The following is a 26,678-nucleotide window of genomic DNA, read 5'->3' as shown; positions in this document are numbered from 1 at the left end:
GGCTGTGGCCCTGTAACGTGTGATGGAGTGGTCCGGTGAAGGCTGTGGCCCTGTAACGTGTGATGGAGTGGTCCGGTGAAGGCTGTGGCCCTGGCCTAGTGCTCAGAGTTAGTAAGCCTTTGAAAGTCTTCCCCTAGACTCCACAGAGACGAGCCTGGACACAGACAGAACCCGGCTCAATGTCCCACCATAAAAGTAATGAAAGCAAACACATGAAAGTCTCCTCGGTGCCACCGGAATTCTGCTTTTCAGTGACTCTCTCTTAATGCCGTGCCGTGCCTTGACACGGGCTACTTAGGAAGGCCTGAGCTGTAATTAGGTCATTTGGACGTTTCCTCTGACTATTTAAAGGCAGGCAGGCAGGCAGGCAGGCAGGCAGGCAGACAGGCAGGCAGGCAGGCAAACAGGCAGACAGGCAGGCAGACAGGCAGACAGACAGGCAGGCAGGCAGGCAGACAGACAGGCAGGCAGACAGGCAGGCAGGCAGGCAGACAGGCAGGCAGGCAGACAGGCAGACAGACAGGCAGGCAGGCAGGCAGGCAGGCAGGCAGGCAGGCAGGCAGACAGGCAGGCAGGCAGACAGGCAGGCAGGCAGGCAGACAGACAGACAGACAGACAGACAGACAGGCAGCGTGAATTAGGAAAATGATGGTAGGAGGTGACTCATGCACCCTGTGCCTGGAATTCCCTCTTTGCCGTTGGCCAAGAGACTACTGATTTTGGCATTGATGCAAATTGAACCAAAACCTAAAAAAAGACTGGCAAAAATGATGGTGACAATATTTTTTTTCAGCCTACTAATTCCGTTAGTAAAGAGCTGGAGAAAGAGACTGCTTCGTATATCAAAAAAAGTTGTTACCTTAATTGCTTTGAAGAGTTTTCTACTTTGCATAACCCCACATAAGGACCTCGGTCTTGTCCTTACCTTACCTGTTTTGCCCCCATCACTAAGCACTGTCATTCATGTGATGTCAGTGTTCCTCCTGACTCCTGCACACATGTTTTCTTTGCTCTCAGCACTCTCCCCCACCTGTCCCCCACCTGTCCCCCACCTGTCCCTCACCTGTCCCCCACCTGTCCCCCACCTGTCCCTCACCTGTCCCTCAACTCCTGTGACCTCATGCACAGCTGAAGAACGACAGTTGCTTATTGTGTGTGTGTGTGTGTGTGTGTGTGTGTGTGTGTGTGTGTGTGTGTGTGTGTGTGTGTGTGTGTGTGTGTGTGTGTGGACACGTGTGGACATGTATTTGTAAGTATGATTAGGGAAAGAGAAAGAAAGAAAGAAAGAAAGAAAGAAAGAAAGAAAGAAAGAAAGAAAGAAAGAAAGAAAGGGGCCGTGTCCCCCAAAGTGTTTTTCCCAGCTGAAAATGCCAAGCGCCCTTCTGAAAACGCCCAGCAGGGAGCACTTGAGAGCGCTTTGGAGGCGCAGCATTTTTCAGCTGAGACGCTTTGGTTGCTATGATACGGAATATCTGTGGAAGTAACGGTTGTGTTGCAAGTATCTAATTTAGCGGACAGTTTGTGTTATCAACAAATACTTCATGTAAAAATGTCAGCACAAGGTGGCGTACTTGTTCTGGCCCCTGCTTTTTACTGTGGTAGTCCGGGGATGTCCCCTGGTACAGACATGCACACTCAGACTCAGACCAGCAGTATTACTTTCTCCTCCACTGTTGTCGTTCAGCACTGATGTGACACTTGGTCTTTGTGGTATTTGTCCCTCCCCTTCTGCACTGTGATTGGACGGCTGGGTAAAAAGTGACAAAGACCAGCGCAGCATTTTACCCAAAGTTGAACATTTTTCAACTCTCGGCGACCAGAAAAAAAACCTGACGAAGGTGCAGCAGCGCTCGGCGCCTGGTCACGCTGCAGGCGTTTGTGGCATGGTGTACATATGCGGCGGTGCTCCCGTTGTAAACAATTCCTAAAGCAGGCTGGCCTGAGGAAAGACCGCTTGGCCTGAGGACAGACCGCTTGGCCTGAGGAAAGACCGCTTGGCCTGAGGAAAGACCGCTTGGCCTGAGGAAAGACCGCTTGGCCTGAGGAAAGACCGCTTGGCCTGAGGAAAGACCGCTTGGCCTGAGGAAAGACCGCTTGGCCTGAGGAAAGACCGCTTGGCCTGAGGAAAGACCGCTTGGGCTGAGGAAAGACCGCTTGGCCTGAGGAAAGACCGCTTGGGCTGAGGAAAGACCGCTTGGGCTGAGGAAAGACCGCTTGGCCTGAGGAAAGACCGCTTGGCCTGAGGAAAGACCGCTTGGCCTGAGGAAAGACCGCTTGGGCTGAGGAAAGACCGCTTGGCCTGAGGAAAGACCGCTTGGCCTGAGGAAAGACCGCTTGGGCTGAGGAAAGACCGCTTGGCCTGAGGAAAGACCGCTTGGCCTGAGGAAAGACCGCTTGGCCTGAGGAAAAGACCGCTTGGCCTGAGGAAAGACCGCTTGGCCTGAGGAAAGACCGCTTGGCCTGAGGAAAAGACCGCTTGGCCTGAGGAAAGACCGCTTGGCCTGAGGAAAGACCGCTTGGCCTGAGGAAAGACCGCTTGGCCTGAGGAAAAGACCGCTTTGCCTGAGGAAAGACCTCTTGGCCTGAGGAAAGACCGCTTGGCCTGAGGAAAGACCGCTTGGCCTGAGGAAAGACCGCTTGGGCTGAGGAAAGACCGCTTGGCCTGAGGAAAAGACCGCTAGGCCTGAGGAAAGACCTCTTGGCCTGAGGAAAGACCGCTTGGCCTGAGGAAAAGACCGCTTGGCCTGAGGAAAGACCGCTTGGCCTGAGGAAAAGACCGCTTGGCCTGAGGAAAGACCTCTTGGCCTGAGGAAAGACCGCTTGGCCTGAGGAAAGACCGCTTGGCCTGAGGAAAGACCGCTTGGCCTGAGGAAAGACCGCTTGGGCTGAGGAAAGACCGCTTGGCCTGAGGAAAAGACCGCTAGGCCTGAGGAAAGACCGCTTGGCCTGAGGAAAGACCGCTTGGCTGGAGACCACTGGCCCTAAGGGTTAGGGTTAGCAACACAGCAGCACAGATGACGGCTTTCGCTGCCACTCTTTACACCAGCCTGCACTTCTGGTCACCCAGTGCAGGATGCCAAGTCCGTAGGAAATGTATTACTTCCTGTCCATCAATCTGCTCTCCTTTTAGTGTGACTGTCTGTGAGCCAGCCTGGGCCCTACTGCGGCAGTGCTGTATTCACTCGAAGGGCTCTGGTTTCTGGGTCATAGCGCAGCGGAAGGCGCTGGCGCGAGCTGATCTGAACTCTGGCCAATACTTGCTTGTTATTTCGGATGCAGCGGAGGCGCAGATGTAGAAGGGTTGGATCAGAAAGAAGAAGTTATCAGTGGGAGTGGTGGGGGCTGTCGGCTCCTCTCATTCCCTTTGTGATGGCTAACCGCCAATTTCATACTGGCCGGCGGAAGTCCAGACCAGCTGAGGCAGAAAAGCTTCTCCCAGGAGGAAACTGATGTCGTTGCTCCAAGGCGAGACAAAAACCTCCTTGCACCCAATGAAATTGTCCCTACGTCTGCGTCGGCGCTGCTACCGGCCCGGCGCCGTCAGAAAACTAGAGCCCTGAAGGTTTTCAACACTTCCACTTTCATCTGCTAGGCTGAGTAACCTTCCTCATAGCTGTATGAGGGCTGGCAAACTGCCTGCCTGCCTGCCTGCCTGCCTGCCTGCCTGCACAAGTACTGCACATACTCACCTGTAGGGGGTTGAATGGAGTACTGCACATACTCACAGACCGTACTACGCATGCACACCGATGTACTCCTCAAACCATGGTACGTGTGTGCTCCCAGTCAAGCCTCTGATGGGAAGGTGACACAAAACACTTTGACGTGGTCCTCCTCTCCCCACTGGGAACATAAGCTCACACGCATTCACACATGTGTGACGCCCTTTTACCTAGCCACAGGCTCTGCATTATGGCGGGCAGACTGTTGCAGGAGTTTGTGTGTTTACTTTGGTAATGATATGTGGTACTTTTAAGTAGCCTACTTTCCCCAAATTTTCAGAAAACCCCCTTCGCAGTCACACATTGACGCTTGACTGTCTTGTCTCCCTGTCTGGAGATATATAAGGAATGGAATCTTCTCTCTCAGCCTTGCAAGCAAAAGGTCTTGCCTAAAAGGTCAGAGGTCAGGAACCTGACCTGCAGGTAGTAAGGGTATTAGACCCAACGAACTTCAGGTTGCTTCCATGGAATTCAACTCATCAGCTGCTTCCAATCCTTTCCAGTTTTCACACTTCGAGGTAGCTTTTCCTGAGTGGAACTCCAGAGGCAAGGACGCTATAAGAGAGCCCATCACTCTTCCTTCGTCGTGACGACACCTGCAAAACATTCAGGGAGAGGTGCCTGTGCAGACACTGATCAATCCCTACGTGCCGTAAGTCAAAGCTGGATACATTAGATGCTGCGATGTCACATTTCTTCCAGCAAGATCAAACTTGAAAGTGCTGCGATGTATATCAACCTTAAATGTGAGTGGTTCACTACGCTAGAGTAGTGCAGCTCATGAGATGCTTCAGATTCCAGATGCTGTCAAGTTTGCTTCAGCTCTTTTAGTGGGATGATGAAAGAATGTAGGATTTCCTGACCACTCAAAAGATTAACCTGTATCTAAACCCACTGGCCTGATGTAGCCGGTGAAAATCCTAACGGCGAGGTTCTGTGAAAACATACGCTAAATATTCTGCTACAATCATTTTGGTTGTTGAACTCATACAAAATGGTACAAATGGAAATGTTGTTTTTTCCTTTTGTACGTCTTCTGCCATTCTTTCATTCCCTCTGAAGGTAAAATAGGCGTTGTCAAAACGGTTGGTGACAGGAGGACACAAGTATCCACAGCCCTACCTGCCTGTACACGCTTGGCTTAGATCTCCCATTGATTCATAGTAAAGGGAGCTATGGGTCAGTGGGGCAGGTTTGAGTCCCCTGGGGCCACTGACACTCCAGCTATAACTTGGCCTTAGCAGGCCCGGTCTCATCTCTGGATTCCCCCCATGTGGTGGTGGGCCTGGTGGTGAAGCTGCTCACACAACTGCTGGCTTTCCCATGGTGGAGGATATGTAAATGTTAATGGAGCAAAGCATGGAGTTGCTATGTAAATAAAAAGCTTCCCCTGTAATGCACTTGTGAAATTAGCGTTGATCAACAGGGGCCGGGTCGCTCATGCACTTGGACTGCAGTGAATGGCGCACTGTGAACAGGAAGACATTTGTTCCGACTGTACACGCAGCGTCACGCAGGGTGGATTAGATCATGTGAGTGTGCATGTGTGCATGTGTGTGCCTGGGTGAGGAAGTGCTGAGCATGTATGTAGAGGGAACGTTTGCATATGCATGTATTTTGTGTCTTTATGTACTTTTGCACAACTGAAAGGGGGAGAGAAGAGTAAACAGGGTGAGACGCCGTCACGTCCTCTACACTTTTGGCTTCGTTTTCCGAAGGATGTGTGTGGGGTTTACACACACTCTCGCTTACACATTCCTTCTTTTTTCTCTCTTTTTGAGTCTTATGGCATTAATTTAGGGGCGACTCTGAAATGGATTGCTATTTTACACCTTTTATTGCCTATGTTGGCTCTCATTAGCATTTTAAAGCACTATTACCTTGAATGATTTATGGTTTCCCTGCAACGTGTGACGGAACCTAATAGTTCCAGTCTCCACCTTCTGTTTACGTGGGGGGTCCATGCGGCAGAGCCAGATTAAATATTGTTTTGATCAATAAGGACCTTAAAAAAAGGCACCCACCTCGGCCAACACTTCACCAGACTTTAATCACTGTGAGATTGAGACACTGCAGCCTCTTTTGGGTGCACAGCTAGGCAAAGAAAACCTTGATTGAGTGCCCGTTTACGTTCTACATAGCTAAATATTGGCTAGTCGTTTGAGGGCAGCTGAGGTTTTTAGCATGGGCTACAAAATAAACAGCCGCTAGGTTAGATATTCAGGCATTTCAACACAGAATACTGCACTCGGAGGTACTGTGCTGTGAGGTAGCGCAGACTGAAACTATAAACGGCTATTCATAAATCTTTGTCACATCCTGGCAATTATCAGTCCTTGCACCATTCTATCTTCTCCTCCAAAGTTTCTTTCACATTTAATAAAACTGCTGATTTCCAGCAGCAACCAAATCCTTTGGCCCAGGCAGGAGAAGGACAGGCAAATATTGATAGGCTGGAGAAAGGAATGCAGGAGGAAGCACATTTAAAGTGAGGACTTTGTTCATTAGGGATGAGGTTATCATGGTCATAAGCTGGAGGCTGGGAGTTTTGCCGAGCTTGCCCTTTCACTAGTCCTGTTCCCATCCGTGGTTTAATGATGTATCGCACATTTTTCCTCACTTCTAGCACTGCCACGGAAGTAATCTTCCACTACCGTGCAGAAATTAGGGAAAATGTGTCGAAAAGAAGAAAAAATAACTCTAAAACAAAGATTCCATCATGTTTGTGGAATGCTGTGGTTTGCAATATGGAAACAGACTGAGTCTAGAATCCAGTGGTTTAAAAAAAAATTGTCTGAGAAAGAGGAAAACTTGGGAGGGGGTAAGGAGAGCTTCTGGAATTACACACCAAACCCCCCCCCCCCCGACACACACACACACACACACACACACATGCACGCACACTCCTTCCATCTTCCCTGTTGCACAGCTAACCACACTGGGTTAAGGGTGGGGTGAGGGGTAGCGAGGGGGAGGCCAGGGTAAAATAAACCCCCTACAGTATGTTGCTAACTGTTGCATTTGGAGTGCTCAGACGTTGGTTTTCTCTGGCATCCTTCAGACTTTCGGATGGCTTCTTCTGAAATGTCCCCATGGTAAAAGAAGGAGAGACGGCTTAGCTAAATTCCATGTTGAAAACTAACGTTTGTAAACTACTGACAGACGGGCAGTGTCAGCACATGCACCTTCAAAAGAGCTCACAAACAAATCAAACACGTCGTCATCGTTCCACATGTTAGGGCATCTTTTCCTCCCGCGCCGGACACGTTGTGTGGAATTGTTCTGACGAAGGGCCGGCTGTCTCCGGATCGCTGACAGATCTCCTCTCCCGGTCTGCTTTTCAAAAGGTCGTAAGAACAAAGATCTTTAAGGAAAATTGCTTGGATAATGGATGTTTCCAAAAATATAGGAGAATAGGCAGGCACGCTGGCCAAGGGTTTGGCGGCGTGCCCCGGCGTGGGCTGTGGGCCAGGCATTCTCATGGAGCATTCCACCGCTTGGACCCGTCATGCTGGGAGAGGTGTGAGGAGAGAAGTCAGACAACCTTTATACAGCTACCTGTTCCCTCCATGCATCCATCACAATACAAAGCCCAGCCTGCTTAGCAGACTACACAGCATATGCAAAGCCCCCCCCACCCCCACCCCCATTATTCCTGCCTTGCACCCTCTTTTCTTGACGTTGTTCTTTCTTACAGACTATAACAGGCTCATACAGCCTTCTGCCGCGTCCTCTCCTGCTCCTCTCATCTTCCCACTTTCTTCCTTCCTTCTCTCACAGTGTTGTCCCCGGGGCTGCTGTGCAGAGATATTTCACTGCGGGAGTGTCTGGAAAAGTTGAAAATGTTGGGAAATGCCTCGATTTACGTTGTCATAAAAGGAACCATTGTGAGGGTTGCTCCCTCTCAATGGTTCCCTCCAACCTGCACATCTCATATTGTTCTTTCTCTGGAACATTGTCTTCAGGATTATGTGTTCTTCTGTCTGTTTTGAATGCTGGCTTGTTCACAGGGTTACTTCTTCACTTCTGTACTTTTCAGATGGCTTGTTGCTGCAGTTTTACCCCCAAGTCATAACAATTTACTTTTCCTAATATATTTACAGTGAGTCTCTGTACTACTACAGAATTCACATCAACATCAACGATATCGCTTAGAAGGAGAGCGCCTCCAGCTGCAGACCTTGACAGATATGATGCTCATCGCGGGGCTCGAGCTTCTTGGAAACTATATATTGCTCAAGCAATTATGGACTTAGGGCATTGATGTGATAAATCAATAGCGATTTTCACAGTGTTACCAACATATTTTCACTCAAACCAACACCACATACATCCTGCACCAAAACGACAGGGAAAGGACTTTCAGGAAATTAAGTTCACGTTCTTTCCCTTTTTCTTCACTCCCTCAAGTCTGCAAGAAACCAATACATGCTCTTGCATAAGCAGTAAAATAAACCTCCAGTTCCTCCAATTTTTCACAATTACCCACACAAAGGTTTGTGTGTGTGTGTGTGTGTTTTGCACACATGCTCAGCACACACACACAGAAACTCACCTATACCACAAGCACACCAGTTCATCAACACTCAGCACTCTCCGGTGCCGGGGTGGTGTTGTGGTGCAGTCATATGGAGAACTGCTGCTGCTGCTGCTGCTGCTGCTGCTGCTGCTGAGTCTTGGTGATTTGACACAAGGCATGCAGAACACACACACACACACACACACACACACACACACACACACACACACACACACACTCACACACACACACACACACTCACACTCACACAGACACACACACTCACACACACACACACTCACACACACACACACTCACTCACACTCACACACACACACACTCACACACACACACACACACACACACACACACAAACTCACACACACACACACACACACTCACACACACACACACTCACACACACACACACTCACTCACATTCACACACACACACACTCACACACACACACACACACACACACACAAACTCACACACACACACACACACAGCGCCTTAATTGTCTCGTAAAACCCACTGAAATGCACTTTATGGAACAAATTTTAGACCAGTCACACAGGATTTGATATCAAGTCGTACCCAGCTAACAATTCTGTCACCACACTGTCTTTATTCACAATCCAAGAGCAGTTTATACTTTTGAGATAAAAAAGAATAAGTTTAATCAAAGACACCACCAAATTGGTAGATTCATGTGTGTGAAGTAATTCTGGCTGGTGACAAGGAGACTAGAGCACAGTTACTGAACTGTTTAAGCTGCCGGGGCTCAGCAGGGTATAAATTACCCCACACTCTTTGTGATCTGACAGCTCGGACCTGGGTGCTACTTCTGTAAGGCCCCTGTGATCCTAGCACTGCTCTCTTTGTTGTCAGGGACGGGCATCCTTGCCCCAGCACCACCACCTCCACCCTGCCGGACTGGCCAGGGCAAACACAACGACTGTAGGGGACATGATGTATGATTCTGGCTGTTGACTCTGCAGAGCCGGATCAAGCACTGCTTGGTGAAAACCTCGGCAGGGTTATTCGCACCCGTTTCCCCGGACTGCGGCCGAGAAAGCGGGAGACACTGGCTTTCAGAAGCCGTGGAGCTGTAGAGGGGATGTGATTTTTCACAGCCAGGCCCAAACCCAGCCAAGACACAGCTCCTTGCCTCCCTCCCCTCCCTCCCTAGCTGCTAAATACCTCTAGGGGGTTTACCCGAGGCTCATGAGACAGGACGGGACAGGGAGACACACACCAGGGAGGGACCGCCTCCCTGCCTTTGTAAAAATCATGAGACTTAACTCACTGTTCCAACAGAGAGAGTTATTTATTGTCAGTTCCAGCAGGGCCAGCTGAAATATATCTATTCACATATCCCGCCCCTCGACAGACACACATCGCTCCCTGCACACATGCATTTCTTGAAGGGGTCAGAGCACAGGGCCAGTCACATGCAGCGCCCCGGAGTAGTTTGGGGGGGGTTCTGTGCCTTGCTCAATGGCACTTTGGCAGAGATGGTGGGCACCGTAGATATAATACCAGCCACCCTCCAACTTACAGCTGAAATACACCCTGCTGTCGGTGCCAGGGATAAATCCAGCAATCTTTCAGTTACCGGTCAGCCTCTTTAGCTCTAGTCCATCCTACCACCCCAATAGTCTGACCAAACCGGCCCAGGTCTAGCCATCTCCTGGGATCTCTGCATCCCTTGGTCCTTTCCTTCCCTTTGTACGAGTGGCAGGGCCTTCACTACAGGCTGAATAGATGTGCTCTGTGGGACCACAGATCTACAGCAGTGGTCCCCAGAGCCTCTTCAATCCTCCCCGGTGGAGCTGCAAGTCCAAACACACACTGTAAAACAGTCAACACACACCACAAAGCTTTTTTTCTGCCACAATTAAGGCCACTAGACATTGTCGTAGTCTTCTGTCTGTCTGTCTGTCTGTCTGTCTGTCTCTTTTGAAAAGTGTGGGGGTGTGAAGTGGGAGATGCACTGCTTTCTACTGAGATAGTGTTGTTTTCTTAACCTAGCGATCGAGTTCACGAGGATTCCCATGAATGTACTCTGTTACCCCAGTTGCCCCTTATCACGGCTAATTTGGTGGTAAATGATCTTATCATACCCCCAGTGCTGAGATAACCCGATATGAGCTCCAGAAGGAATGTAGGTGTGCCGCGGGAATATCTAGAGTCGTTTTTTCCCCCATGCTATAGACTAAGATAAGCAACAGAAATCATTCTGACCACTACAATACATGTTCTCCAAAGACCCAGGAGAGGGAGCTGCATAACTCACAAGGGTTTTGGGTGTGACTTTATAGAGTTATTGTTGGGCTCTGCTTTTATCGTTCTTCCTCATGTAGTCTCAGATTAGATCCTGCACACTGCCAACACAAATGTGATACTCCTGCTAACTGTCTGGGTGCAAACCTTTGACTTGCAGCATTCAACAAGGGCAGTTTGTGAATGGGCAATGTGTGTGTGTGTGTGTGTGTGTGTGTGTGTGTGTGTGTGTGTGTGTGTGTGTGTGTGTGTAGGGGCGGTTATGAGGGGGTTGCAATAGTTATATGGTCTCAGCAGTGTCACTATTAATTTCTACTGAATGTGGGTGTAGTAGTGTTTTTCACAGTGCAGCATAAACCATGTGATATTGTCAATATACGCATTTATTTCTTTAAATACATGGCTGTATTTACATGAACACAAGCAAATACACAGAACTATGCAATAAGAACTTACAACAAATGAAAACACAAGGGGAATATCTTAGGAGTGAATGACCTGTTTATACCGAGATGCTGTCCGTTTCTTCTGTCTGCTGACTGAAGGGGTCAGTAACTGTCAGTTACTGTCTGTCCCATTCTCCTGGACCTGCCAGTGGGTAGCAGTGTCCATCACAAGCAGCTGCAGCTTGTGCTGCACACACTCATCAAGTTGTGTATCACACAGGCTGGGACTGTTGCATCATGGGCTTGTGCGCTATTGGACAAGGCACTGTGTGTGTGTGTGTGTGTGTGTGTGTGTGTGTGTGTGTGTGTGTGTGTGTGTGTGTGTGTGTATGTATACACGCGCGCACGCATGCATGACATCTGACCATTGCCAGCACATCCTCTTTTTGTGAGGACAAACTTGGTTTGTGAGGACACTGGCTGGTCCTCACTACTTTAAAGAGCTATTTAAGGGTTAGGACAACTATAGAAATACCCGTGTGTGTGTGTGTGTGTGTGTGTGTGTGTGTGTGTGTGTGTGTGTGTGTGTGTGTGTGTGTGTGTGTGTGTGTGTGTGTGTGTTTTACTTCAGAAGTTAAGAAGAGCAGAGAAGAAGAAGAGCAGTAATACAAGCAGTTGAGCCAAATAATAGCGCCAGATGATGGTGAAATCTTGCCTGGGTCCAGATATTTGAATCCACCCACGCTACCGATTTGACCGATTCTTCTGGTGGGAGATGGAAAGATGGAAGTGGAGTGTAACGAGTTGATAATTCTGTCTATCAGGCAAAGTGAAATCACCTTAATTTAGGATTAGAAAGGCCTGGGGTTTTCGATCAGTATGACCGCCAGTGGGCTTTACAACCCGATCATATTTCCTGTGAGTGATGAGGATGAGAATTTCACCAGACTGCTTTACTCAAACATGGCTGCTGCACCGAATTCCACAAGTGTCTCATTTAATAATAATTTGGCTTAGTAACAGCTCCTCAATATAACATGACACTTTCATGCAAGAGGAGCTGTCATGACTGAAAATCCAATAAAAGCCTAAATTATTAGCTGTTTTTAAGGCGCGTCATACATAGTTGACCTTTTTATTCTGCCCATCTCTAAGTGATCTTTGAAAGCACTGAACTGTCACTGTGTTTGGTGTCAGCAGCAGACTGCCAGGAAGTCACCTGACTGACAGACCCAACACAACAGTCTGTTCTAATGGGCACAGAGCTGACATTTTGGTGCTAACGCTGAGCTGCTTCTGGTCTGACCTCAAAAGAAGCGGCAGCAGCAGAGGGCCAAAGTAAACCAGGACCTGAGCAGTGGTGTCTGGGATGCCTGAGGAAAGGCAACAAACATCAGGGTGCTTGCCATTCTCACCGTCTAATGGCTGACTGACTAATCCCTGATATTCCTCCATGATCTAAACCTGCAGCCCTCTGAAGACTGTGAACACTGTGGCATTGTGTCCCTGTTCTTTTGGAGTCTGTGATTCATGCATTGGCAGTACATTTTGGATCCTTATGTTGTATCCCTCTCATCCTCAGTGCTGGGGTGTGCTTCATCATTTCAACACCAGCCGGCCATTTTTCTCTGGTTGTTCGTGTAGGGGGATTTTGTCTGTAACACTCGGACAGCCAGCAAACTACTGTGAAGTAAGAAATAGCATAGCAAAGAACTTTTCTTTTAAAACGTGGTACTTGTTTGACAAGTCCTGCTATAACAGTCAGTATGAAAATGTGATTCTTCTATTGCCAGCATCTTACAGGCTTGGAGAATATGGTTGGCACTGTCATGAACTTTAGTATTGATTACCCTGTTTCTTTGTGCTGTCTTCTACAGTACTACTGCATAATGTTGCAATGGTGCTCTCTACTGGAAGAAGTAGGGAAGGTTGCAACTGCACTTCTCTGTCCACACAGTACATTTTTGAGCTGCTTAGTCAAATACATAACTTCTTAGGGTGGCTGTGAAACAAGACTTTTTGAAATTTATTTTCTCTGTACATATGTAAATTATTTCTGTTCTTCATACTAATAAGAAAATAATACATAAACTTCCCCATCATTTTGAAAGATAATTTGCTTGTTCATGTGAATATGCTATTAATTTGAAAGGGCACATCATCTGTTCATGTTTCATATGTTATTCCTAAGATAGTAAATATTTTGACCCTTCTCTATTGTCTCTTTCTAGGTCTCCTTTATGCGATGCCAGACCAGTGGTCCATGATGAAAGAGAAGAGATGAGCCTGCAGCAAGCAGTCCTGTCCATGCGGTTCCTGCCACTGGATGTTTACTAATTCATACTACCCAGAGAACCATGCCCCTGTCTCCCAGATAACACCTCTGAGGACCAGGCCTTCATAGGACGCCTTGTGCACCATGGCAGGAGAGACTCAGCGTACGTACGCTGTCAAAGAGCTGGACGCTGAGTCCAGACTGCAGGATGAAGGGACGACGCTGGAGCAGCACAGTGACAAAACCACAAAAGAGTCTTCAGAGCACTTTTCAAGCACAGGCACTGAGACTAGGGCCAGCAGCAGAGTGGCCCCAACTGAGAAATTAGAGAGGGACTATCCCCAACAGCGTGAAGCTGTAATACGGCCACAGCAGGCTGGGAAGATTGACTTTAGGTCACTTCAGAACAGACCAAAATTTGCCACGGAAAGGACTTGGTCAAGTGGCAAAGGCAGTCCCCAGAGTCCGAGCGGAAAGAGCCGCGGCCGAGAGAAGGGAAAGCGGGCAGGAAAGTCAGAGCGTGGCAACCCTCAGCAGCTTTACAGACTGAGCATCACAAATCCACGCTCTAACCCCACCATTGGCATTGCCTACCCGCAGCAGAAGATCTCCCCACCCAAAAAGCTGGAGGCCAGTCGCGGCCCAGTGTCGGGCAGCTACAGGTTCCACGTGCCTAGTATACCAGAGAGAGAGGCAGAGCTGCAGCAAGAGGAGCTCAGTTATAGTCGCTGCTTCCAGGAAGCCTCCACCAACCTTACCTCCTCAAGTTATACCTCACAGGCACTGGGTTCCACAGGGGGAACCTCCACCCACCAACACTCACCCCTGACCCAGCAGCAGCAGCAGCAGCCGCCAGCCCCAATGGAGAACACCAATGCACAGACTGGCAGCCATTTGCTTTTAACAGACTTTCAGCTGAGTGGCTCTAATGCATGGCAATCTCCGGAAAGGACTTTTAATGGTGCTAACTATGGGATTTCATCACAGAAATCCACTGTCCTTGCGGAGGCCAATAAGACGAGTTCCTTTGTCCCTGCACAGTTTTTTGGATATCATTTTCTGGAAGACTCGACTTCTGACCCTTTTCCCTGTGAACAGAACCCACAGTCCCAAGACTTTACAGACTCCTCTTTAGGCTCTGTTCATGTCAGCCAAACCTCTTTTTCCTTCTCTTCTGGAGAGGGCCAAGAGGTCGCTCAAAACAACACTCCGTTCAATAATGACCAGCAACCAGAGGACAGAACTTCTTATCCTAACCCCCCACAGCCGTCACAATACATTCCAGCTCCACAAGGGGCAGCATCCTCTATGCAGTGTCCCAGAAGAATGAGTGAAGACTCAGCTGGCAGTGACAGCTCTGGCTCTAGCTCGCAGCAGTCAGAGCAGGGGAAGAGTGCCCTGCCAGAGAATCCTGAGGGTTTTGGACAGGCAGACAGTAGAGATGCAGCCATCACCTCAGGGAGTAAGAGGAGCTGCCACTCCAAAGACACAGCTGCCAACCAGAGAACACTCATACAAGGAAATGTGCACCATTCGAGAAATATTGCACAAGGTCCAAGTCCCCAAATGCACTTTCAAAGTAAAACATACAACAGCCCACCACTCAGTAACCTTCACATGAGCCCAGTGTCTTTTGATAAAACAATTAATAACAAGGTTCACAACAGATTACCCCACAACTGGGAGGGACCTAATAAGACATATTCAACAGCTGACCAAAACACAATTCCATACGCTGATGTGAACTTTCAGACCCAGACAGCACTAGACCAAAGGGGCAATTCATCTAAAAATGGCAGAATGCCCTGGCAGCAGATCCGCCTAACTACTGCCATACCTAGCCAAAACAGAATTGAGTTATCTAGGCAACTAAGCAACCAAAAACTGTCTTACATGGTTTCTCCCTCTGACTGGCAGGATGATAACAAATCACATAAAAGTGCCCCCCTGAAAAGCCTCAGTTCTTTTCAGAATAATCGACCCAATGAAGGTCTTTCCAATCAAAGACAAGAAACTGTCAAACACAGCAGCAATACAGTATCATCCTTTAAAGTAGAGATGAGCCATGCACAAGTCTGTGAGTCCAAAAATAAGTCTGTATATTTTGGACTGAATCAGTCTGTTCCAGGGGGATCTTTGAGAAACTATAACTATCCACCATTACAAGCCCCACCTATGGGACTTATGATGGTGTCACCATATGAGTCCCCCTTACCGTCCCCAGTCCATAACCCCACCTCTAGCAGTACTTGTTCTTCCCTCTCCCCAGCCTCCACCAGCCCTGTTAACCTCAGCTCAGAAGACAGCCAGATGTCAAAGGCAGGCCCTCCTCCCCCATTTTATCACCAGCACCAAGCAAAAGCACAATTGCCCACAGATCACCTAAGCACCAACCCTCACCATTTTCACTCTGATGGCCTCTGTAACGTTTCTTATGCCACAGACAGAGCCAAAGATGACGTGATGAGCTACCTACAAAATAATGTACATCCAAAAACTACAATGGATGGAAATAAGAGTTATATGGATAGTTTCGGTGTGGATCATCACCAGCCTCCACCACCGTACTCTGCACATCAACTGTTAGCCACCTCTTTAGCTACAGCAAACCTTGACCAGTTAGATGTGCTTCTGACATGTAAGCAGTGTGATCAGAATTTTAATAATCTGGCCTCTTTCCTTGGCCATAAGCAATACTGTGCTCAGCATGCATTTGCACAAAATGATCTTAAAGAGATATCAAAGATGGAGGACAGCAGGAAGTTTCAAGTAGACGTGTCAAAAGCAGCAGCAACTGGGTCCAGTGTTTCTATGCCAAGGTGCCCATCTGAACTTCATCTGTCTTTGCTGGGCCTCAATAAAAATGGAGAGCCAATTTCTGATAGTGAAACTAAAGGAGAAAACAAGGATGATCCAATGAAACTCGGCTTGTTTTCTGGCCCAGGTAATCTTCCTGTCCCTCTACCTGATTTAGAGATGGAAGATGCCAAGTTAGACAGCCTAATCACAGAAGCCTTGAACGGATTGGGATATCAATCAGACAATGTAGAGATAGACAGCAGCTTTATAGATGCATTTGCTGATGATGACCTTACTACTGTCAAAGCAACATCAAACAAGCAATCTTTGAAAACCAAAGAATCTGTGGTCTATGAGAGCAAAAGCAAGCAAGCAACAGATGATGCCAGCACACTTGCACAGGGAAAGTATCTTTATGACTCTGATGCTGAAAGCCCTGGCACAGATAAGCACTACATGGAAAGCAAGCTTGAGAAGAGGTCTCTTAAATTCGAGCAAGATGAGAAAATGAACATCAAAAAGGAAGTCTCGCATAAAAACTCAAGAATTCTCTCAAGGGGAAAATCCAGGGAACGAGACATCAAGGTAAAAGAGTCAAGAAAATTGTGCAAGACTGAGGATGAAAACACCAGTGTTCCAAGATTTCTCTTATCTAGCAGGTTTTCTGAGCGTTGTGGTGTTAAACGTTTTCAGGACAGTTCTATATTGAGAGGGTCAACGCCGTCACAAGCTTCCACTGCAAACCAAACGTCCCCAACAGCCAGAAGTGCAGTAAAAGAAAGCAAGAGGAAAAGAACAGGAGGGGGTACCTGGAGTAAAGAACTCATTCACAAAATAGTTCAACAGAAAAATAAGCTCAACAAGCTCCATGTTAAAGGTACGAAAAACCTTCAATTCTCACTCGTAATGGAGAGACTAACTCCCACGGTGCAGAACCCCGCATTTGGAGAATATGATTATGTTTCTGACTCAGATGATGAGTGTGAGCCTGTAAAGATAGCGAGCCAAGGACGCCTAAGCCAAAGCAGTCGCTGTAAATACACATACACAAAGGAGTGCAAATGGAGAGCAAGGAGTGAGAGGGACCAGGCTGCATGGAGACATGAGTCGAAGGAGTGCTTTGAGGTGAAAAAGAGAGAAGAGGTCTCCCTCTCCCCTGACAAACTTGGTTCCCACCAGAGACTCAGAAGGAGAGGAAGCAGGTCGTCCACTAGCAGTGAACTCAGCACATCTGTGAGTGTTTCTAGCGATAGCATCAGCAGCCCCAAAAGCACTGACCGCACAGACTCAGACTGTGAAAAAAAGACAGAGGTCTGGAGGAAAGAGGCCCCAGAGCAGACAACCTATGAGAGATCCTCACCACAGAAGCTGTGCAAAGAATCAGGCACTCAGCTAGCACTGACATTCACTAAATCTGCCAAAAAGTATAATGCTGATAAGCATATCCTATCTGCCAGCGAAGACAATTCAGAGACCCTGAAGAGCTATCATTCAAATCTGGAAGATGCTGATCCAGTGCCATCCTCACATAAAGCAAGAGCAGCCATCAAAAACTTTGACAAATACAGAAGCTCACATGCAACATCAAGAGAGACGCTAGAGTCATATAGCACAGCAAATGGCACAACAGGCAGTTCTAACGTGAACATCCAACAGACAGTTGGCAACACTTCCCCCAAAAATGAATCCACACAGCCCACAAGTGCCGATATCAGGCAACTACAACTCAACACACACTGTGCCACCATCAACAAAGCAACTGATTTTAATAAGGTTGAAAAATTCTCTAAGGGAAAGTCAACCAGCAAAAACAATAGTGAGGGGTCCAGAGCTACACAGGCAAAACTATCAGACAGTAGCACAGTTGAAAAAAATAGTCACAATATCTGCAGGGTGAATGAGGTTGTTGCCTCAATCAGTGACATAGTCCCCAAGTCTCCAACTCTTTGCAGTTCTCTCGTGGATGACGTGTGCCTATCTCCAGCTGAAACTCAGGGTCCGCTGCTCCAGAAAGATATATCTCATCTCATGCCCTACCCCCTTGATCAGGACCAAGGGCTCATGAAATCCCCACTTTCATTTGACACATCATCAATGTTTGGGGACCTCACGGTGGCAGGATTTGACAATGGCCTTTACACAGATATGCCACTTCAGAAAGAGGTTTTCAGCTCAATAGAGAATACAGTTGATAAAAAGGAAGAGTTTGTATCCTCCTTCTCTCCCTTTTTGGAACAAAGGGACTGGGGCCTTATGGTGGACGTCAGTCCAGTGCTACCAGATGAGATATCTCAGTACAAAGGTAGCGCTGAGAAATCAAGTGAAAAGAAACCAGATTATAATCACGTTTCTTTGTCTCTGCCAGAAAAAATAATGGACTATGGTACAAATCTCAACAGCTGTGTATCCGAGGATGAGCTCGAGATAAAGAGAATAGTGAATGAACTTGAAAATCAGCTACAGACCACAAAGTTGGAGAGCCCACCTTTATTAGCAGTGGATGCCCCCAAACAGTTGCAAATGAGCAAGTTTTCTCCTTTACGACTGGGTGAATCAGAGCATGCTGCTTTGGATGTGAACTGCCCTGTGGAAACCATGAATATGTCAGTGTCTAGCATGCCATCAGAGCAATTCCCTGAGCCAGGTCTCCCATGGTCTAGTCCATTTCAGTTTGAGTTAATGGATGGACACCATAGTACCCGCAGCCCAAACCACAATGAGCCAGAAGTTCTTAAACATCTTACTGAAAAAAAGAATGATACACTGAATTTGATAACCACAGCATCAAATGTAAAACGGCATCAGCAGCATTGTGACCACAAACCAGGGAACACAAATGTTGAAAAAACCAATCCCATAGAAAGGACAGAGGAGATGTTGGAACAGAAGAGATATGCAGAAAACCTTATGAAAAGCCTAGAGGTGATTTCTGATTCCATATTCAAAAAAGAATCTATTACACCTGAACAGGAGGAGCAGAGTGTCACCTCTCTCAAGAGTCAACAACATGTAGAAACTGGATGTCAAGCAATTGATTCAGTTGAGAGAGGAGATCATAGTGAAAAGGAAGCCATTACTGAGAAGGAGAATATATTATCACCTTCAAATATCAATGAGCGGAAGGATGATATTGAATTCATTCTGACTGAGTCACAGCCATCTCTCTCTAACAGCACTGACCCCGCTGCTGATGGAAACCAACCAATTTTATTGCAGACAAGTGAGCCCACAGAAAACAATGATATCAGGGTAGAGACCAAAGTTATATCTATTGAAGAGGATATTACTGAGGGCACTGGAGCTGCTTACAGCTTAAATGTGGAGATGGAAGACACAAATAAGGCTGAAGCAGGCTGTGGGAATGGTAATGCAGAGGGTAATGGGAATAAACACTTGAAAAACAAAACTAATATGTTAGCACATCCTACCGTGGGTGGCCATGAGGTACCAGAGTCAATGAATGGAATGACAGGTCAGCCTGGCAGCATTACTTCACTAATAATTCTACCTGAAACCAGCCTTGAAATGGATGAGAACATGGAGGATGTGGTAAAAACACCATGGGTAGACCCCTCCACCAGTATACATAGTAATCCTGAAGACTTGTGTTCATCACCTGCTGGTGAACTGAATGTGGAAAACTCAGGCCATGTGGGAGAGGAGGGAGAAATGCCAGGTGATATACTAAAACACAATGATTTGGTTGGATTTGCTGCCCCTCAATGTCATAGCCCATCTGAGATTTACGGTGCTAGTCAAATAAGTAATGTCTCTTTGGATAGAGTCACAACAGACAAGCCTTGCAGTCCAATACTGATAGAAATGACTACAGAATGTATAAGTCCATGCACAGAGGGAAAAAGAAGCCCGTTGAGTCTCACACAGTCAAACGGCACCCTGCAAAGCGACACCTGCACAGTTATTTCATGTAAAGATGAACTGGAACCTGAAATAGGTCCTCTTGAAAATGATACCATCCAGAAAGAAGAAGCAGAGTTTCTAAATGATAAAGATGTCAAAGAACATATTCCCTTTGATTTCATACCAAGTCATCAAAGCTCATTCAGCAAAAGAATCATGGTTATAGAAGAAAGTCAGAGTCAAACTATATATGCTGTCCCATCAACTAGTCCTGTACTTTCAACTTCTCCCAACATATCAGTGGAGAAACTGGCCATACAAGAGGATTCATGTCAGTCACAAAGCAAACATAGTGATGTGACCATGGAACAGGAATCAACACAAAATATAGAATCACACAGAAATGAAGGTGATAACCAAGATATCAAAGAAGCTTTGCAAATCAATAAGCCATTGACTACAGCAGCTGAGATGGAGTATTCCTTGATAAGCCCACCTCAGCTAGACCTGGGAATCACAGAGTGTAATATTCCAAGCGCTGAAACCACCAGCTCCTCAGCACCCCCCTTAAAAAGTCCAGAAGGGCTCACAGAAGTATCAAAGGGCCTTCCAAAGAGAGATACTTTGTATGATTTCAGACTTAGCCCACTGAACTACAGTGGCATCCCAGATGACCCTCCACAACTGAATCAATATGACTACATCCCTATTTCACCAGCTACGAAAGCTGAAGAGAACCCAGATGCCAGACAGAGTCCCAGAGATGCCTGTGAACCATGTGACCTCAATGGTGACCAGGCACTGATGTTCAACAAAACCACAACAGTTACAGACACAGAGATATCATTACGCTCAGGCCCTCAAGTTAACTTACGTTTACCAAATGAACCCTTGGACAGCAGCAGCAGCAGCATCCAGGAGAGCCTCAAATTCAGTTGCATTCCATTAGAGTTCCCTCATCAAATTGAATGTGCTGACGCCTCGATCAGCAGTGATAAGAAGGATTTGGAGGGTTGCCATAATTCAATTGAATCTATTGAGTATTTGCATATTCCTGGTGATCTCCTGAGAAAGGTTGAGTCAGAGAATTTAGATATTCATGAGGATCCCTGTGAGCAAGACACCACACTTCTCAGAAAAGGCCTTATAGATGGCCTGCCTTCTCCTAAGCAACTCACCATCTGTGAAACTGAGCAAACATGTCTACCACCAGACCAAACAGAGAAACAACCAACAATAGAGACAGGCCAGTTTTCAATAACCCGCCAGGTAGAAGAGGAGATCTCACAAAAAAAGACAAGTGTACAGAACAGCATTCATAATGGAAAGGCACTCTGTGAAATCTGCTCCATGTGTTTCAGAACTGTGCCAGGGTTAAAGAGACACAAGGCCATGAAACATTTGGTCAGAACAGACAGACCTGCTGTCCTGGAAAATGCAACTTCAAGCCATCAAGGGAGTACAATTATTTATGAAGCGTCACAAACTAGAGAAAAAGGACATAAAAATGATTCACAGACCTGCCTTCCAACAAAAATAGAAAGGAACACTGAGACTACAGCAGGAGAGACCGGCATAGTCACAGAGGACATGGCATCTGAAACAAATACACCAGTGGCAGTGGATGAAATGGATCATCCTGCCCTGCCAACAAAGCCGAAAAAGAATAACAAAGCCAGGAAGAACAAAAATAATGAGGTGTGTATAAAGTCTGACCCCTTCTCTGATGAACTTCTGAATATACTGAAAACAGACATACTACAAGCCATAACTCCTGAATTCAAAAACCGTGGACTACAAGAGCACTGCAAATCACCTGAGGAGCAAGTGAAAATCAATACAGATCTTCACAAAAATATCCTAATTACAGATGAATTCCCGCTCCCTGCTGCTTCAGAAAGTGACACTGAAGCTAAACCCAGAACCCCAACAAAAGAGGCAAATGGAATTGATGAGAGTCTGGAATTAAATGAAAATGATGTTGACACAGAAAAGCTTAAACATGCAAATATTGCAGAGGTGTCCAGTGAGGATGCAGAAATATGCACAGATAGTAGCAAGGAGTGCACTGCATCTGTAGAGGAGGATGTCAGTAAAGAATATGATAAGTCCAGTGAGAATTTGTACCCTGTGGAGGATACCTGTGGACAAAAAGAACCAGAAGAGACTCTTGCCCAAGAGATACTTAGAAAAGTAGCAGTGGAGATAAAATTTGAGAAGAACAGTAGCACCACAGATAAAGCAGATACTATGTCCTGCCCGAATTCTTCCCCTCTCAGCCCTCCTGGCATGAGCCCTGATCTGAAGGCCTTACTGGATGATGATACCACATTCTCACAACTGTTTCCCAGAGATGATGAGATTAAAAGGAAAAAGTGCCCTAGGGTTTACAGCAAGAGAAACAAAAGACTGAAGGTATCACCAAATTCCCATCTGGCTCAAGAATACCCGTCTACTGAGGTGTTTATACGAAATAAAGATCAGTACACTGAAAGCCAAACAGATGAAACATTTGTCAACAATCAAAGCAACCATTGCAAATATGAGACAATATCTATTGATGATGCCATCATGTTGAACATGTGCCATAACAGCTCCTTGAAAGGTGACGCAGAGACATTATCGGGCATTAAACAAGGAATCAAAGACCACAAGGACATCAATGAAAATACTGAAGAGCTTGGGAGTGACCTACTAAGTCCACCTCAGAGCACCGTTGACAAGTCCTCAATGGCATGGAGTGGCTCTGGTGATATCACTATCAGTAGTGATCCAGTGGTGTCTTCTGATCCAAGCCCCCATAAAACAGAGGTGTCAACCACACCTTGCCCTCTGCCGCAGCCCTCTGCCACTTATTCTGTGGAGCCATGTGTCTCAAACAATGTACCCAATTTCCACAGCATAGACATTCAAAACATCAACACTACATTTCAACTTCCTGAAATCCAGTTTTTTGATTCTACTAAAGATATTTCAGTGGCTGCCCCCATAGCAGCTGCTGATGTGGAAAATGTTGAAAAGCCCAAGAAACCAGCAGAGCGACGAGGTAGAAAACGCCTGGACTGCAGTATAAAGGTCAAAGATAAGCAGTACAAGTGCAAGGTGTGCTTCACCTGGTTCCTCACCCTAGGGGAATTAAACTTTCATAAGCTCTCCCACAACCCCTCTCCACCTCCCACCTGCTACATGTGTGTCCAACGTAAGTTCAGTTCAAGGGAGCAGCTAAGGGACCACCTGAGGGAGAAACATGCAAAGAACAAGGCTGGTATCTGGACTTGTGGGATGTGCTTGAAGGAGATATCTGACGTGTGGATGTACAATGAACACTTGCGAGAGCATGCCACACAGTTTGCTCGAAAGGGCCAAACACAGGGCTCCATGCTGAGCATTCCTGGCTGCTTCATGCAGGAGACAGCTGTGAAGAATTTTATTACTTCCATCATGCAGCATTGCCCCAGCAAAACGAACAAAGAGTCCACTAAAGCCAACAAAGATCAAGAAAAAGCTGCTGCTACAGACAGCACTGTTGGAGAAGGGAAAACCTCAGAGGGGGCTGAGCCCAAAGTGCACAAAACTAAAAGCAGTGGTGGAACAAGTGGGAAGCAGAGCATGCTAACACCACTTGAGGTTCTCCACAAGCCAGAGACACCAAAAAATGTGGAGATGCACCCCAACTGCAAAGACCCGTCAAGAGACTGTCACCACTGCGGGAAACAGTTCCCCAAACCATTTAAACTTCAAAGACATTTAGTGGTGCACAACCTGGAGAAGATATTTCTGTGTCATAAATGCCCAGTCTCCTACCAGGAGGCCCAAGAACTAAAAGACCACCTAAAGAGAGCACATGAGGAGGTGGATGAGCTAGATTCCAAACACACAACACTCTACACCTGTGAGCTATGTGCTGATGTCATGCATGTGATTAAAAAATCCTTCATCTGCAGCACCTGTAATTATACCTTCTCTAAAAAGGAACAGTTTGACCGGCACATGGAAAAACATCTCTCAGGGGGGAACAAGATTTTCAAATTCAGAGGTGTTCTCAGACCTGTCAAAGGCTGTGCCTCCAAAGAAAATGAATGTGATTTCCCTGCAGCTAAGAAGAGGAAAATTCTCACAGACACTATGCAAGAGAACAGCTCAGACAGTGGTATCGCCAGCATAGGCTCATTGCACTTAAATCAGAACTCTGAAATGCAGTCCTTAAAACCTAGTATATCCACAACAGATGACGCCACGCAGACCAGTGCAAATGAATGTCGCATTGAAGCACACAATACAAATGTAAAGACAGAGGACATTGCTGCAGACTACTCAGACCTACTTGTGGAGCTTGAGCAATGTGCCTTTCGAATCAACTCTTCAGAATCTGCAACACCCAAAAAAGAAGAAATTGAGCCAAGTCCCTCTCCGAAACTGCCCGATAAAGAGGATTATGTGAGATCAATTACTCAACCACGTGATGTTAAAGAGGAAGATGAGTCAGTCTACATCCGAGCCGAGAACACCTCACAATGGTCATCCTTGAAAGAGAATAGTAAAACAGGAGAAGGGGGGGTTAAAGCCAAGCAAGGCTCTGTTGACTGCTGCACAACTTACACTGAAGAGAAAAGGTCAGCAACAAGAGATTCAGTTACGTCTAGTGAAATCTCATACGTAAGCACAAAAGAAAGTCAAATCATTTCCAAAACACCTGACTCAGAAAAGCAAGAGTCTGACTCTAGTGTGACAGAAAAACAGAGGCAGGATGCGCAGGTGCTAAACACATCGACAGCTTATAGTGATGGCAGACAGGATTCTTTGTTATTAAACGGTGCTGAGCAGCAAGGTAGCAGTCAGATAAAAGACAAAATCTCTTCAGTCAAAACTAGCGATAACACTAAAACCAGCTCTGCCAGCAGCCCACGGGCGACGGAACCAAACACAATCTTCAACTCCAAGGTGTCCCTACATGGTGCAGTTTCGTGTGAAGACAGAGAATCTCTGAAACAACAGAAGAAGAGAAAAGAGATCAGGTCACCCCATAGCCTGCAAAGAGTTTCCTCTCCTGCCACAAGAGAAAACCTTGGCGTTGATGCCAGGGCCAAAAAGAAATTTCGCCCCAGCAAGTGTGAGAGTATCTCTCTGCAAAGAAAGTCAGAGGGACCCAGTGACTACCCTGTGCTCTCCTCAGTACGGGATGATGTTGTCAGCAACAAAATTGTCTCAAAGTGCAGAACTACGAACCTAGGCTTGCAGTCCAAGAGAAGTATGCTTGATAACTGCACGCCAAAGAAAGCCGAGATCGTGACGCATTTTAAAGCGGATTACAAAACGAAAAAGGGACCACTGGGGCGCTCGTTGCATTCCCCGGTTTCGAAGGTATCCCCAGCTCCTATAAACAATTCCTTGAATAAGTCTAGGCCAAAGATTGGGGTCAGGGCAATGGAAAGCCATTCTTACCGAACGGCTGAGTCACAGAACCACCTACTAAGCCAACTATTTGGCCAAAAACTCACTAGCTTTAAGATTCCTTTAAGGAAGGACACGTCGGAGTCTATAAACTGAAGGGGGCGAGGCATTGGTGAAAAAGAGACTAGAATTCACAATTAAAAAGGATCAAGACAATTCATGATGGTGAATGAGATTGCACGGCTTTTTTTCTGTGAAATGTTATTCTAAATACTTATGTAGTCACTTTATGTCTTCTTTTGTAAAGGTGTTTTTATTACACAAATGTGAGGACAGGTGGCAGATATGAATTTTTGACTCAATGAATACGGTAGTTGGGCAAATCATTGAATTTTTTCTGCTATTCCTTTGCTGAACATTATCTGTTTTAGAGATCATATTTCATTCATGTAATGGCAAGAAAAGAAAGAATACTTGAAAAAACACCAAAACATTTTTTTCCAAAAACAAAACAAAACCAAAAAAAAAGCTCATCAGTTTTTGGAGTCACAACATGATCTTAAAGGTTATCGTCTTCTGCAACCGGACCAAACGATATTGTAACTGGCTTGGAGTATTGTCTGTGCACCTTTTGTACATGCTTAAAGAAATATGTATTCATTTTTACATTACTGTACTGCCTTGCCATTCATTGTATTAGCCGTGTGTATAAACATTAACTGGTGCTACGTATGTTTTATTGTAATGTGAATGCCGATGTCCTCAGAAGGGAAGACCTGTAGCAGATACTACATACATCCAACTGTAATTACTGGCTCTCTAGTTTCTTCACAATGGTAAAGATACTGTGTAAATCCTCTAAGCAGTTCATCTGTTGGCCGATAACGAAAGAAAATTAGGAAAGCTTCCGTTGTATAAACTCAGGTTCGTACAAGGACACATCACAGTCCTGAGACCTGTAATAGGAGTTCCTCCCATGCACTGATATGCCACACACAAATCACAAACTCAATCATCTGTGTCTGTACTCCAACTGTTTAATTATGAGTAGTATTTACTAGGACAGAAAAATGTGCTTTGTCTTGTTCATACTGTATGTATCTTACATTGTACAATATTGTAGGTAGAGTATTTTCTGGTGTAATGCTTAATGTCAGAAGTTTTATTTTAATAATGTGCAAAAAGAATCAGAGAGAAGAAAGGGAAATGCAATGCCTCGTGCAGGTTTTAAAGTGGTTCACTAAGTGCCTCTTTTATAGCTGGTTATTAAAGATCTGTATTGGTCTCTCCTTGCTCATTTCTTCTTTTGTTCCTGACATCTTCTGCAACTGCCCCCCCCCCACCCCATCCCTGCGGACTGCCGCTGCCACCATACACATCAAACATTGGAAGCAGCTGAGGATGTTTGTGCCGCGAGGCAAAAATGGGGTGCACACAG

Source organism: Lampris incognitus, chromosome 6 (assembly GCF_029633865.1).
Source record: "Lampris incognitus isolate fLamInc1 chromosome 6, fLamInc1.hap2, whole genome shotgun sequence".
Lineage (NCBI taxonomy): Eukaryota > Metazoa > Chordata > Actinopteri > Lampriformes > Lampridae > Lampris > Lampris incognitus.
Note: the sequence above shows the minus strand (reverse complement) of the source record.